Below are 12,810 nucleotides of genomic sequence, written 5' to 3'. Positions count from 1 at the left end.
CACATCCGCTCGCATCAGTCATCCCATCGCTCTCTGACGTAGCACTCCTGCACGGTCAACTATACTTGGCACAAAGCGTCAAAAATCCCAAAAATAAGGCCTTAAATGAATAAGGCCTTATTTCAAGAAATAAGGCCTTATTTCAAGAAATAAGGCCTTATTTCAGGAAATAAGGGCTTATTTTCAAGAAATAAGGGCTTATTTTTTATGGGCTTATTTTTTTACGGCCTTATTTTTTTAAGGCCTTATTTTAGAATAAGGCCTTACCAGAAATAAGGCCTTATTTTTCTAAGGTCATATTAGAAATAAGGCCTTAAAAAAATAAGGCCTTAAAAAAATAAGACCATAAAAAAATAAGCCCTTTTTTCGCCTCTCAGTTGTATGCTGGTACACAGAGAGAGCGGCGTTAGAAAGAGAGAGAGAGAGAGAGAGAGAGAGAGAGAGAGAGAGTGAGAGAGAAAGAGAGAGAGAGGAGAGACACAGACAAACAGACTGACTGACAGACAGTTAGACAGATGGACTGACGAACGAACTGGCGGACGGACTGACAGACAGAGATAGAAAGAGAGAGGAAGGGAGAGAAAGAGAGTGTGTATGTGCGCATGTGTGCGTGTGTGTGTGTGTGTGTGTGTGTGTGTGTGCGTGCGTGCGTGCGTGCGTGCGTGTGTGTGTGTGTGTGTGTGTGTGTGTGTGTGTGTGTGTGTTTGTGTGCTGTAATGTCTTTATGTGTCTGTGTGTCTTTGTGTCTAGGTTTGTGTGTTTGTGTGTGTGAGTGCGTGTGCGTGTGTGTGTGTGTGTGTGAGTGCGTGCGTGCGTGTGTGTGTGTGCGTGTGTGTGTGTGTGTGTGTGTGTGTGTGTGTGTGTTTGCAAATGCGTTAGGGTAGGTACAGGTGTACAGGAGAGTCCGGGTGCGACAACCGATTTTAACCAGTGTCATGTTTATCGTTTGGAAATGTTTTCTCTTGTTCCATTCATTATCTCTTTATTCGCGCTCACGTGCATATGTGCGTTCGTGAGTGTGCGCGTGCGTATGAGTGTATGTGTTGTCGTCTATATGTGTCATTAAGTTATTGTGTGCTGCTATTAGGATGAGCAGTTGTGATGCGCAGAAAAATAAGCCCTTATTTTTTTAAGGCCTTATTTTTTTAAGGCCTTATTTTTTTAAGGGCTTATTTTTTTAAGGCCTTATTTTCCTAAGGCCTTATCGAAAATAAGGCCTTATTTGATTAAAGTCTCAAAATAAATAAGGCCTTATTTTTTTACGCCCTCATTTTTAATGACTATAGAGATTTAAGGCCTTATTTTTGGAATTTTTGACCCATGGTGCCAAGGATAGTCAACCTCTCGACCACCGCATTTACACAGAGGGGTCACAGCTTACGACGCATCGCACAGCACAGCCGTCCCTCGCAAAAAAACCCCACTGATTTGACCTATTTAAATTAGGTGAGTCGGCTATTCCGCCAGACCATTTCAACAGGGTTTTAGAGACTGCTCGGAAATAATACTTATTTTCGATAGCTAAGGGGTACCGTGATCAGAAAACAATGCCACCAAATTTTCCCTTGACAATCACATACAAGGAAAGTAACTCGGAGGAAACCATCACTAAGAGTGCTCTTTCTTTGCCTATTCTACGACAGTTGAAAACGTGTTTGAAATACCCCCCGCGGGTTAGGGGGAAGAATTTACCCGATGCTCCCCAGCATGTCGTAAGAAGCGACTAACGGATTCTGTTTCTCTTTTTACCCTTGTTAAGTGTTTCTTGTATAGAATATAGTCAATGTTTGTAAAGATTTTAGTCAAGCAGTATGTAAGAAATGTTAAGTTCTTTGTACTGGAAACTTGCATTCTCCCAGTAAGGTCATATATTGTACTACGTTGCAAGCCCCTGGAGCAATTTTTTGATGAGTGCTTTTGTGAACAAGAAACAATTGACAAGTGGCTCTATCCCATCTCCCCCCTTTCCCCGTCGCGATATAACCTTCGTGGTTGAAAACGACCTTAAACACCAAATAAAGAAAAGAAAACGTGTTTGAAATACAGTAGATCTACTTCCTTTTTCAAAGTGAAGGCAGTCCTCCTGCGCGATAGCATTATTTGTAACGCAGTCTTATATAACTCTAGAAGCGATCGGAGGGCCTTTTTCATTAGGTATTATCAATTAACAATTTGGGGTACAACTGGTCGAAGTCGACCCCTTCAGCCCAAGCTAGGCCCGATGCTCTTAATCCCAAGGAGTCCCGAACGTCCCGGGACGATCGCCCGACCGCGATCAGCCATCACCGTTCCTTGCACTTCGTGAACCATCGATCAAGTCTGCCCCCGAGTCTCGCCGTGCTGGGTCAGTCTCGGTAAAGTTTGATGGTCGACGGTAGCACGTTGTAATGGCGGATAATCGGTGGGTTTTAGTGTGCCGTCTCTTCTCCGTATCCCTTTTCAGCCACATTGTGTCGTGGAAGACGTAAGAAGTAATATTTGTAAGGGGTTATCTGAGTGCGCTTTTGGTCTGCCGTGGGATAGGTACGACCGTACCGACATAGACATAGACATAGAACACTTTATTATCTCAACAAGAAACTCAGGTGTGCATGGTGTATAACAACATTACAACATACAACATACAACGTAAGAACATAAATAAAATATTGAGGTGCAGATAGTCAACTCATAATAATCAAGACTAGGACGACAATATCAAAACAAATCTCTCTCTCTCCAGATCTCTCTCTCTCTCTCTCTCTCTCTCTCTCTCTCTCTCTCTCTCTCTCTCTCTCTCTCTCTCTCTCTCTCTCTCTCTCTCACACGCCCACTCTTTCTCAGAAAAAATCTCATCGTCAGTCTCTTATGGAGTCTTTAGATAAAGGGAGTAGTGATCCTAAATTGTTTTGGAAAACAATCAAATCTTTGGCATCTAAGGTGGCAGGTGTGATCTCCATTAATACAGAACAGTGGTATCAACATTTTTATAATGTGTTTAACTCTTTTACAAAAGAAATAATGACCATACTGATTTTGTTGAGGATGGTGTTAATCGGGTATCTGATGGTGATGATGAGGAGGAGATGTATGACATGGATGCGCTTGAACGTGTCATCACGGAAAACGAAGTAAAAGAAGCTATTAGAGTATTAAAGAATGGTAAAGCTGCAGGACCCGCTTATTTAATTGGGGAGTTCTTCAAGAATTCCGCCACAGCTGTTGTGCCGTTTCTTACAAAATATTTCAATAAATTGTTTACCTCAGGACTTTACCCTGATGTATGGACGGAAGCCATAATTCATCCCCTTCACAAGAAAGGTGATAAGAATAATCCTGATAATTACAGAGGTATTTCATTATTAGGTATATGCAGCAAATTGTATAGCTACATTTTGAACAACAGATTGACGAATTGGATCGAAAAACATGAAATATTAAATGATAGTCAAGCTGGTTTTCGCAGAGGCTATAGTACCGTTGATCATATTTTTACACTACAAGCTTTGGTACAGAAGCAGTTATTGACACACAAGAAGTTGTATGTTGCTTTTATTGACTTTCGTAAAGCTTTTGATTCAGTTGTAAGAACTACGTTGTGGAAAACTTTGAAGAAAAATGGAATTAAAGGAAAGATGTACCAGGCGCTCAGCTGTATGTATGACGTGGTAAAAGCAAAAGTGCGATCAGGAAGTGATTTTTCGGACTCCTTTATGTGCCCAAGGGGTCTAAAACAGGGAGAAATTTGTAGTCCAGTTTTGTTTTCTCTACTAATTAATGAGCTAGCTAATGATATTGTCCAGAAGGGAAAACATGGTATTCAACTTATTCCAGACTTTTTGGAAATACTCATTCTGATGTTTGCAGATGATATTATTCTTATTTCAGATTCTGTATGCGGGCTCCAGAATCAGTTAAACATTCTGTGGGATTCGTCTGGACGTCTTGGACTTGAAGTTAATTTAGACAAATCTAATATTGTTGTTTTTCGGAACGGTGGTCACTTGGCCTTGCGAGAAAGATGGGTGTATGGTGGACATCCTATGAGCGTTTTGAACATAAGTATTTAGGAGTATGGTTGTCTACACGCCTGTCCTTCTCTCACACTCTTAATGATTTTGCTGCAAAGGGGAAAAAGGAAGTCATTGGTATTCTAAAATGTTTATGGCAACTGGGTGACAGATCTCCAGCTATTTTTTTCAAGCTTTTCGACGCACAGATTCAACCGATGCTGTCATATGGTGCCGAAGTTTGGGGGGTTGAAGCAGACCATACACCTATTTATTCGCACTTAAACGTTTTTTGAATACGAGTATGAGAACACCAAATGCTATGGTCTATGGAGAAACGGGAAGGTACCCCTTGTTTATAAACAGCTTTGTTAAATGCATTCGTTTTTGGCTACGTATATTGAGGATGCCACATCATCGCCTTCCGAGCAAGGCGTATAAAATGCTGAAATATCTCCATGAACAAAATAAGAAAACATGGGCCTCCTCGATCTGTTTCACTCTGTACATGTACGGTTTTGATGAAGTATGGGAAAACCAAGGTGTTGGCGATGAGAGGGCGTTCCTAACAGCATTTAAAGAAACCCTTATTTCATCCTATAAGCAAACCTGGCTTGACAATGTACAAGGAAGTGAACGTTTCTCTCTGTACAGAACCTTCAAATCAACCCTAACATTATCCAACTATTTAAAGACCAACCAGAGTGCAAACTTTTTATTGTGCCACTGGAAAGGGCTTTATAACAGGACCGCAAAAATATAATTATATCAAGTTCCATCTCCTCCGATCGCGCGTAATTGGCTATTGAAAGTGCCCATTCTCACCTGTAATTAACTATAAGGGAAACAATCTTAAAATTTTGCCATCGCTTAACTCCCCTGGCTAGTGACGTCAAACGTGGAACACACTGAGCGAGTAAACATGGCGTCAAGCGATGCAGAGAGAGACGTTGCATTGCAACTCTCGTGTGAAAGCAGCGATTTCGACTCGGATTTAGAGATGAACGTGTTCCAAACACAATCACAATCTTGTGGAGCCCCTCAACCATACCAGTTTGAGCCTCAGATTTCGAGTAGCGACGATGATGGCAGTGAAGGAGAAAGACAGGCACATGACCAAGTGCCAAGTGCCCCAAGTCGTCTGAACTCGATGCATTGGTAAATTTCACACTGTGCGATTACTTACCATTTTGTGACACTGTTTGCTTACATTATCAGAGATTTTGAAGATCTGAACACAACAAAGCTAGGCATAGAATACCAACTATTGAAAGTTAACAATCACTGTCAACAATCAACTCAGTGTTCATTTCATGTGTTTATTTTTCATCAGTGCAGAACTTTCAATATAATCTCCTCTGTGAATAGCAACAGCATCTTTTTTTTAGTTTGTGGAATTGTAGTACTTGAGTTTGTTTCTTTTTTTCCATAGGATTGTCATGTTTGTGTGTCTTTGTATCACCAGGATTGAATGTGTTTTTATTTTTTTTTATTTTTTTTTTTAAGGAAAGTTGCATGTGAATATTGAAGAACTGACCAAACACATCAGTGTTAAATTGAGCAACATGATTGGAATCAAATTTTTGCACACAGATGGGGAAAAGAATCAAACACAAGTGAAGTTGATTTGATTAAAAGAATATTTTATTGATCAAAAACCAAAACGCAGACTGACAGAGTAAGTAGATTTGTGCAAACAATTTTATTTTCCTCTCCTCTCCTCTTCTTATGCACTAGGTGTCATTGTGACAACTGTGAGCTCATGGACACAATCAAAGAATGTCGCTGTTGCACAGAAATGGAGCAAATGGAAGCCTTGATGAGACAAGGTGTGAACTGCATAACTCATCACCCAGGATTCCAGTCAGTGTGTCTGGATATCTACTACTTCGTACTTGCTACAGATGGTGCCAGCAACAGTATGGAAGAGATATAGCTGATGAAAACAGGTATATATATAATATATCAAGGAGCAAAATTACAAATTATGGTTCAATGTAATAGATTCATTTACATATATGTCACGCTACTTTTCCTATACTGTCACCTGGTTGTCACGACATATATATGTCGCGTTACTGGCTCAGTCTGTTTGGTCGGTTCCGATTACCTCCCATGAATGCGAAAACCTATATGATCGTTTTTCTTTATTTTTCTCCCTGTTAATTCACCAGTGGCTATGTAACCTGTGTTGCAGAATTGCACCAGTGTAAGGGTTTTAAAATAACATTTACACCCAAACCAAATGTCTTGCTGCAATGTAAATTTTATCATCGACACCATGTGATACAGTATACATGGGAAAGATGTCTGCTGCCTGATATTCATGCATTTTTAGTTTACTTGGAAAGTACTATGTACATGGACATTACATAGCATGCCTAATTTTGTCTGTGTGCAGTCGCTACCGCTGCACTGCATACCGTATGCTGGCAAAGTTTGCATGGGGATGGCTGGGCAAGGATGTACGAGTAACTCTCCCTGCTTCTGCTGTCAGGAAGATCCGGGAAACCTTTCCTAACGCTACAGGCAATTACACAGGATATTTGGAACCCGAAAACTAGTTCTTTTGACAGTTTACTATTGTGCCAGTAGATATTTTGAAGCAGTTGTGAAGGTTAAACATTCACATCTACAGGTCCTGACTACATGTGGTCGTATTAGCACCCCTTGTAGCTGTACCGAGACTTTAGTGCTCTGACTGCCTGTTCTTTGTTAGGCTTGGCATATTGTTCACAAAGGCGCGGAGGCAACTGCTTGATGGACCGTTCCATGTCTTGGATGCTGTGTGTAGAGGCCAAGTCCACCACTCGTTCCATCAGTCTCCCCACATAAGCTGCAAACAAATGAGAACTTTATTAAGTGACCCTCCACCAACTTTGAAATAGGCATACTCTTCTGTGGCTGTTAGTGTTACCTTCCCCTGCACTGTTGTATGGATTGCTCCTGTATGAATGTGTATAAAAATGGTTTCTCTTTATTTTCTTTGAGCAGCCAAAGAAAAAAAAATGTTGCAATACATTTGTGACATTGATTGCTATTTGTTACTCTCTGATCTCCATTAGGCCAAAAAAAAAAATTGTCTGTTTCTGGTCACCCGACCGACCCTAAATTTCGGCGCCGACCCTAAACTTTTTTTTCCCAAACTCAAATTTTGTTGTTGTTGCTGTTGTGGTAAAGGACAGGGTGAGAAAATGAACAACAAAAACGTGTGAAAACGAAAGTCCGCTGACGATTTGTAAATGTGTTGAGCGTCTTGTCTCTATGTATAGTGAATCCAGTCTCTTTGCGCGATTTTTAAAGTTAGTTTTATTGGTCTACATTTGGGGTAAAAAATAAAATAAAAAATAAAAAAAAAATAAAAAAAATCCCGACCTACCGACCCTATTTTTTTTAGCCATGTTACCAGAAACAGACAATTTTTTTTTGTTGGCCTTAACTTAAATGTTTGGAAGTTATTCTTCTACATCTTTCATGCTTATCCAATGGGCCATTATTTTGTATGTACTTGCAAACCGAACAACACAAAAATAACTTCTGTACCAAAAGTCTGAGCTTGTGAGAGTAAAAGAACATTTACCAAAGGTGCAATCCACTTTCACTTACTGGATGGAATAGTCCTTCTTTGATTTCCTGTAGACCAAACTGTAGCGTTCCTTTCCGGTCTGGTCAGAAGCCTGCAGTCTGTTGTTGTTTTCGTTAAAATGCAGAGCAGCTATGATTGTCCTGAAACAGTGTTTCATTTGACAAGGTACAGTATTTTGTAATTGCAAGTTCCATATCTCTATTGCCTACCTGCTTTGACACAATTGTGGAAATTATTGACAGAGCACAACATACTGCAAAGAAATTCCTCTTAGTATCTCCAGCTGAAATGTGATAGGATGAGTGCACAATACCAACCCCCACACATGTACACTTTTGCATAGTGCTAGCAGGTATAGTGCTCATTTTAAGGCTTACTATCATTAAGCAAAAACTATCAGTCTGCTAAAGACATATCATCTGTACATTAAAAAACTGCAGATTATGACAGTTGATATTTGATATCCAGAAATAGTCTAAAGTCTAAAACTTTCCTGACTACTCTTGTGACGTCTTGTCTGAAAATAATTAATTGACCCACCACCCATACACACACACCATATATATAAACAGGACCACCACCACCACTTTTTTTAAATAATTTACTTACTTTTCTGTGCAGCCTTTGGGGTGACTTGAATTTTCTTGTTTCTTTTTATCCTGCGGTGTGTCTGAAGTAAAATATTGTCACCAATTTATGCAAAAAATCTGCCAGAAAATGATGATAATACAATAACAGTTGCTCAATGGATAAGTTAGTAGAGTATTTCACTGACAGATCTAGATATATTTACTCATTCACATCAATTCGGAACAGCATGTGACACAAAGTGACAATATATATGTACATGAATACAATTACAGGGTCTGCAAGTGCAACACATGTATCCAATGACTTATCAATAAACACTGCTAAAATTAGAAACTCTGAATCAGATACAAATGTGTGCCAAAGTGGATCAGCCTCACATTTAGTAGTTACAGTGTCAGCTATAATATGCTTGATAAGAAGTGTGAATGACTAAGTACTGCAATGAATGACTGTGGGATTGGGAACAAGCAGATCTGTACTGTCTATACAATAAAAAAAAAATTAAAAAATGCAATGCCTACCTCTGTCTGAGTGCTTGCATACACTGGCGAAGGTTTGTCAGTTTCACTAGCTCCATCACAAGATCCTGACAAATCAGCTGTATGATGGTCAGATGGTTTAGGTTTTACATCACATTCACAAGGCCCAACTGCCAAAACATCTTCCAGATTCTGCAAGCACAATATTACAATCATTCTTTAGTCCTCTATTTCTGTATTTTTTTTAAGTTAAAACAATTTTAACACTCAAGAAAACAGAATTTTCTACTCAAAGCTTACAAATGTACTAAGTTTTATTCAGTGAAAGTTGACAAATGCAGCGCCCTTTTATAGAATTTTTCAATAATGGCATTGTCAGTGTCACTGAACCTATTAGTATTCTTCATAACAATACAATTTTCCACCTTACCCTTTGGTGTTCCCTTTTGGCAAAGGCTCCTCTGACTCGAACACTGCTTTGGAGCCACAATGGCAGAGCAAATTGGCGCTGTAACTGCCGTTGTTACTTGTGTCACAGTGCTGCTGGCTGTGGAGACAGATGCCACGCCCACGGTACTCGAGCAAGTCACCGTTGTGACTGTTGTTGGCGCCAGACGATGCGGTTTTTGCACTGTTGGCACTGGTTTATGGTTTAAAACCATCTTCGCTTTAAGTCCAAAACTTGCAGCCAGTGCAATCTTTCTTGGATAGCAATCCGTAGTGAAGTGCAGACTGCATATCCGTGAGTTCTGGTTCGGCGTACCAAAACTTGGTCTGAAATCTGCTCGGCAAGTTTGAACGAATTTAATCCACTGTCGCCGAGTTTCTGCATCAGTAGGAAACTGATGCAATGTAAAACCATCAGCATGCTTGCTGTTACACTCCGCAACTGCACAGTAGTAACCGACTTTCCTTCGCCGTTTGAAAGGGGGAACGTCTGTTTCGGTAGAAGATACAACCGCAGAGTTACAACCGTCCGCCATGATGTTCCACGAGTGACGTCACTGGCCTCAGGGCCGCCCGGTGCAGTTTGATCAGGTGCGCGAAATCGGATTTTATTAAATAAAAAATCAGCAACACAAAATTTTGCAAAATCGTTTTCGGAATATTAACCTGGGTTGTGACACAAATGTTTTGAACAGAAAAAAGTTTTGCTCTCTGGTTGGTCTTTAAGAGATTTCAGGGACGTAGCACACCTAATAAAAGTGGTAGGGCGGAAAAAAATGGAAGACAAAATGCTGAGACAGCTAAGGAAATATGGGGCTTACACTACCGCCCCCCCCCCCCCCCTTCCCGTCCCCTTGTAATGGTCTAAAAAAGAAAGAAAACATGATGCGATTTCGTGCCTTCTGAGCTCAGTTCCATCTAATCATCTTTCCATCCTCCACCAAACAACGGGCTGGTGAATGTATCAGTGATTATCAATCGACTTACATTTATATCTAAATTCCGATACGTTGAATGTGATGAGCACTTACTTCAAATGACTTTCGTCTTCATTATTGTCTAGTGTGTTAAAAAGCAAGGATTGACAAACTGGTTTACTTCTAAACAAGCAATTTATTGATCCGTCCAGCCATCAACATTGGCAGCCTGAGTGATGACTGAAAAATAGAGGGATTTGTCAGAATATTTTTAGCGCGTTTTCGATCCATCACAACCAGGATGCACACTTGTGTCCATTGTTCAATTCTCTCTCTACATGTTGTTTCATGTGACACTGTTAACCCCACAAGTTACTGTGTTACTCAATTGTTATGGCGTACTTACGGTTGACACACAATCACTCACCCCTCAGTCTGACCCCAGCTTCACACACAGAATATACAAAACATTTCTTACCTCCATTGTTTCTCATGGGAGCAGACGGACGAAGAAGCAATTTTCACTAAATTGGCGCCAATACTTTTATGGCCTGACGGAACTCGTCACGTGTGACGTTCTCGTCAAAATAAGACGTCATCCTATTCCAGCAGTTGACCAAGACTAACACACAAAAAAAAACACCCAAAAAACCCGACCTTATGCCATCGCGTGAATACTACGTGGGGTGTTCTGTTGGTAGATCTCTCTCTCTCTCTCTCTCTCTCTCTCTCTCTCTCTCTCTCTCTCTCTCTCTCTCTCTCTCTCTCTCTCTCCCTCTCTCTCTCTCTCTCTCTGTCTCTTCTCTCTCTCTCTCTCTCTCTCTCTCTCTCTCTCTCTCTCTCTCTCTCTCTCTCTTTTTTTTTTTTTTTTTTTACGGAAAAAGTGGTCGGGCGGTCGCCCTACATGCCCTACCGGGTGCTACGTCCCTGGATTTGAAACATATTAAAGCTAGAAATCTTCTGATTAGACTTAGATTGGGAGTATCTCCTCTGAAAGTGCATCGATTTCGCTTTTTCTCCGCTGATTTATCTTGTCCATTTTGTTGTGGCAGTGTTAAAGATGAAGTCCACTTTGTTTTAGTATGCCCTAAATATGCTGAGTTAAGAGAATATTATATTCCACGAAAATACACTAGAATCCCATCATTGTTTAAATTAACCATGCTGTTTTCAAACACTAGTAAGCCGCTATTGCTACGTCTTTCTACATTTGTCATGAAGGCGCTTTCCATTCGTAATCCATAATTCGTAAACGAAACAGGGCGATACTAGTAGGATGTTCTTGTTTTTGTTCACTATGTGCATTTGTATGCTGGTGCTTGAGATGTGCTCATCTCCATGAAAAGGGCCCAAGGCCTACTCATTAAAACATTCAGACTTCTCTCTCTCTCTCTCTCTCTCTCTCTCTCTCTCTCTCTCTCTCTCTCTCTCTCTCTCTCTCTCTCTCTCTCTCTCTCTCTCTCTCTCTCTCTCTCTCTCTCTCTCTCTCTCTCTCTCTCTCTCTCTCTCTCTCTCTCGCTCCGCCAGAATAGTATACACTCAACCGGAGCATGACAAAAAAATGTCAGACTGTTTTGTTGCAGTTCCACATAATGCAGAACGAAGTATGGGTCTCAGTAGCCGGCTCTGAGTTAATATTGAACAGTGAACAGAGCTATGGGCAATTGCCGCATGTGTCGCTTTTGTTTGCGACACGGCAGGCGGATATGGTGACAATTAACTCACAGTGGATTTGCGGGCAGCAAACTGCGACATAGGCTACTAAGAGAACAGTTGCAACATTCTTCTCATGGCAAAGGCAGTGAAATTGACAAGAAGAGCGGGGTAGTACTTGCGCTGAGAAGGATAGCACACTTTTCTGTACCTATCTTCGTTTTAACTTTCTGAGCGTGTTTTTAATCCAAACATATCATATCTATATGTTTTTGGAATCAGGAACCGACAAGGAATAAGATGAAGGTGTTTTTAAATTGATTGCGACAATTTAATTTTAATAATAATTTTTATATTTTTAATTTTCAGAGCTTGTTTTTAATCCAAATATAACATATAGAATAACATGAACGTAAATTTGAATCGTTTTATAAAAAAAGTAATTTTTTTACAATTTTCAGATTTTTAATGACCAAAGTCATTAATTAATTTTTAAGCCACCAAGCTGAAATGCAATGCCGAAGTCCGGGCTTTGTCGAAGATTACTTGACCAAAATTTCAACCAATTTGGTTGAAAAATGAGAGCGTGACAGTGCCGCCTCAACTTTCACGAAAAGCCGGATATGACGTCATCAAAGACATTTATAAAAAAAAAAAACGAAAAAAATGTTCGGGGATATCAATCCCAGAAACTCTCATGGAAAATTTCATAAAGATCGGTCCAGTAGTTTGGTCTGAATCGCTCTACACACACGCACGCACACACACACACACACACACACACACACAAACAACACACACAAGCACAAACAAACACACACACACACACACACACACACACACACACACACACATACACCACGACCCTCGTTTCGATTCCCCCTCTATGTTAATACATTTAGTCAAAACTTGACTAAATGTAAAAAATTATAAAAAAAATCTTAGAATTAACAGAGTCGCGCTACCCCAAAAGTCAAGGGATTTCGTTTTTGTCCCTAGACTTTGGAGATGACAAGAAAATATCACGGGTTAACAACTGCGCTAGACATGCTTTGTGTTTAGACGATGTTGGAAAGGCAAGACTCCGAATTAATAGCTGCTGGTAACATTTCAAACAAAAGCGAGTCTGTCTGTATAAAATAAACTTA

General features: G+C 40.2%; 2 long non-coding RNA genes across 4 annotated transcripts in view; both read right to left on the bottom strand.

Moving 5' to 3' along the window:
• Window positions 1-4,579, bottom strand: part of LOC138982639 (uncharacterized) — a 186,178-nt gene extending 181,599 nt beyond the window's left edge. The window contains exon 1 of the long non-coding RNA XR_011460912.1: window positions 4,271-4,579. This is a non-coding gene — a long non-coding RNA (uncharacterized lncRNA). The remainder of the gene's footprint in view (window positions 1-4,270) is intronic.
• A 1,036-nt stretch (window positions 4,580-5,615) lies between these two features.
• Window positions 5,616-9,800, bottom strand: LOC138982638 (uncharacterized). Of its 3 annotated transcripts, XR_011460911.1 has the most exons (5): window positions 9,076-9,800; window positions 8,688-8,837; window positions 8,185-8,245; window positions 7,596-7,715; window positions 5,616-6,825 (listed from the first exon to the last, which is right to left on the bottom strand). It is a non-coding gene; the product is annotated as an uncharacterized lncRNA (long non-coding RNA). The 3 variants fall into 3 exon arrangements; XR_011460910.1 differs by having other exon boundaries at window positions 8,688-9,800; XR_011460909.1 differs by lacking the exons at window positions 8,688-8,837; window positions 9,076-9,800 and having other exon boundaries at window positions 7,596-8,464.
• Window positions 9,801-12,810: the final 3,010 nt, after the last annotated feature.

The sequence above is a fragment of the Littorina saxatilis genome, linkage group LG12 (assembly GCF_037325665.1).
Source record: "Littorina saxatilis isolate snail1 linkage group LG12, US_GU_Lsax_2.0, whole genome shotgun sequence".
Lineage (NCBI taxonomy): Eukaryota > Metazoa > Mollusca > Gastropoda > Littorinimorpha > Littorinidae > Littorina > Littorina saxatilis.
Note: the sequence above shows the minus strand (reverse complement) of the source record. Positions and strands in the feature narration are given on the sequence as shown.